Source organism: Olea europaea, chromosome 22 (assembly GCF_002742605.1).
Source record: "Olea europaea var. sylvestris chromosome 22, O_europaea_v1, whole genome shotgun sequence".
Classification (NCBI taxonomy): Eukaryota; Viridiplantae; Streptophyta; class Magnoliopsida; order Lamiales; family Oleaceae; genus Olea; species Olea europaea.
Genome location: NC_036258.1, coordinates 10,728,187 through 10,731,244, shown reverse-complemented (window position 1 = coordinate 10,731,244; position 3,058 = coordinate 10,728,187). Strand labels below are relative to the sequence as shown.

At 32.3% G+C, this 3,058-nt stretch overlaps 1 long non-coding RNA gene across 1 annotated transcript; it reads left to right on the top strand.

Annotated features, from left to right (window-relative positions):
• Nucleotides 1-9: 9 nt before the first annotated feature.
• LOC111371697 lies at nt 10-1,177 on the top strand. Its single transcript, XR_002698628.1, has 2 exons — nt 10-755; nt 834-1,177. It is a non-coding gene; the product is annotated as an uncharacterized LOC111371697 (long non-coding RNA).
• The last annotated feature ends 1,881 nt before the right edge of the window (nt 1,178-3,058 follow it).

Here is a 3,058-nt window from a genome sequence, read left to right as displayed (position 1 = left end):
TTATTGTCATGATTTTTGTTTCTATTATGTTTTATCTTTTATTCTTCATTTCCTTTCCTTCTGAATTCCTGTTCTAATTTTTTCTTTGTGATGGGATATGGCTAATTATATGTGGTCACAGAAACTAGCATCAGAAGGGTCTTTGCTTATTTTACACACCAGGAGTAACGACTTAATATAGTCACAGATATCTATAGAAGAAGTGCCTTAACTTGTTTTAGACTTCAGATGGGTGTTTGAGTGCTTGCGCTCCTGGGGTGGGTAGGTGGTTGGTTGGTTTGGAATACAATATATTATTACTTGAGTTGCATGTGTAACCAGTTTACTGAATTTATGTCCTCGTTTCTAAACTCTACTTGTTCTATTGAGTTACATGTCAAAATCTCATCTTTGTTAGCAGATTTTGTACTTATTGAGTTTGTAACAATGTTTTTGCAGCATAGCTGATAATACTTTTCCCTGAAATTTAAAAATACTTTGCTGTTAGCAAATAGTTGGGGCCCTCCTTAGCCAATCATAGCCAGCCTGATTTGGTTGTGTTGTTTTCATGAACTTAATGAGTAAGCACTTGTGGCAGGTCGACTCTAGTACTTCTTGGCATCGAAACCTAAACTCATCTGCCGCTGTTGCATTTAGATATATGCATGCTTCAGATCCCTGTTCTTTGGCTCGTGTTGCAACATTAGCTCAGAGAAGAAATGGGGATTAAGTATTGTAAGCTAATCTGGAGCTTGTCCGCATGATGCGAAAATATTGTAAGCTAATCTGGAGCTTGTCCTCATAGTCTTCAAAAGCTTCGAAAAGTGGCACATATCTCATACATCATTGCCCAGGTAACATACCATGCTGAACCAGGAGCCTTAGCTGAATTGACCAAGAGCTGTGGAGCTAATTTTGTTGGGAAATTTGTTTTCCAATCGCGGCCTCGCTCTCAATGTATAATAGCTCTCTATGTTTATTTTGTTTCTTTTTCCTCTGGGGTGAGGTTGGGGTGCAATTATTTTTATTATTATATTTTTCCCCTCTTGAATTGAGAAGCAAATTCCCCATGATCTGCGATGTTTATTTTCCTCCTAAAATGAACTGTAACATGCATTTCACTGATTTAATTTCTTCCTTTTTGTCGTCTCATAATGTAATGCTTTGTGCACGTCTAGTTAGGGCATTGTTTGACTTATTTAGTTGCATATTGTATTTGTCAGTTCTGTTGAACATGATTTTTGCACACGTGGTCAATAGAATTCCGATCATTTCCTCACCACTCAAGTATCAACTACACACTAGAACATCCTGTTAGGATGCAAAAGCAGTCAATTAAGAAAATGGTTTGACGATCTTTTACACTTCAACGTTATTATTATTATTATTATTATTATTATTATTATTATTATTATTTTATTAAATTCAGCTGTCATCACATAAATATTGTGGAAGAAAATTTAAGGTCATCAACAAGATGATCAATCTAAGAGTGCTGGAGAGACGAAAGGAGACATTGATGAAAAACTTTTGATTCGGTTATCGAGCAATTGAATAACACCTCGGTAACACAGGAAATAAGATGACTGGATCCCTTCGACGCTTATACCCCCTTCATCTTTTGGAGGATAAATATTTAGCAAAGCACTTGGAAGTAAAATAAATATATTTTTTCATAATATCTATTAAAAATAATTGTCCTTTATCAAAGTCCACCAAGACTTTTATCCCCTGTTTGGGTTCTATTAAAATTATAACTCATTTTCTCTCTCTCTCTTCTTATCACCCACATGTTATTCAATAAAATGATATTACATGTAAAATATAAAAAATTTCCTCATTTTAACCACACATTTTTCAAAAAATTACAATTCCAAAATATATATATTTTTTCCCAAAATCTAATTAAAATGGAGGCTAAACAAGGGCTTGATGTCTTTAAAACTGATGTTGGGGTATTAAAGGGCATGAGTTGGCTAGCCTCACGAACTGTCCGATTAATACCAAGATTCAACTTTAGTCTCTCATTAAGTAGAGATCTTGAGTTTGAATTGTAAGAACACGATAAAAAAATTGTGAGGGGTAAGATGGGCTTAAGTTCTCCCAAAGCAGACAATAGGTCCATAATTTTGTAATTATCCGACCTCTCTGTCCAAATTCTTAACTTACGTACTATCCGTTCTGAAAGAATCTAAACCAATCTTATCCTTCATGGATTTCTACCGTGTTCCAAAGAATCAAACACATGACCTTCTTTTAAGTACTACCAATACAGTGTGAGTGAGATTAATAGAGGTAACCAAAAAAAAAAAAAATAAGAAAAAAAAAAAAAAAAAAAAAAAAAACATTATAACTCGAATATTATACTAAAAGTTATTGTACTTATCTTTAAGAATTAACTTAGGATGTTATTTTTAATATTTACCAAAAGTTAATTTTTTTTTATTTTTTGGTTCAGCCCATTTCTTCAATATTTGTGTAAATTGCCCAAAAATAAACCAATACAATAAATGGACAGCCCACATAACAGTTCAAAATCCGACACTAAGTTACCAACCTTTCAAACATTTAAGGGAAAAAATCATGATCCAGTGGTATAGTTTATACCAATTCAAAAGTGAGGTATATAGTTTAAAAATTCAAACTTCAAGTACATATATAATTAATTAAAAGAAACTTATTAATTAAATATAATAAAATCATGATTATACAATTAATTGTCACAGATACATAATTACAGGTCACAACTTTCTTACTGGTCACATATTACTAAATTAATTGGTCACAAATTATTTCGAGGTCACAAATAAAAATTTTTATAGGTCATAGATTATTTTGATGTCACAAATCATAATTTTTACAAGTCACAGTTTATTTCGTTAGTCGCAAATTAAAAAAATTATACGTCACAATTTATCTATTGATCACATATTTTCAAATTTGTTGGTCACGTACTATTTTTCGATCACAAATTATCAAAATTTTAGTTCACAGTTAAATACTTGGTCACAGATACAAAACAATCGATCACATACTACTTGCACCAACACTATCGCCAATTGCGAACACTCTTTCCCTA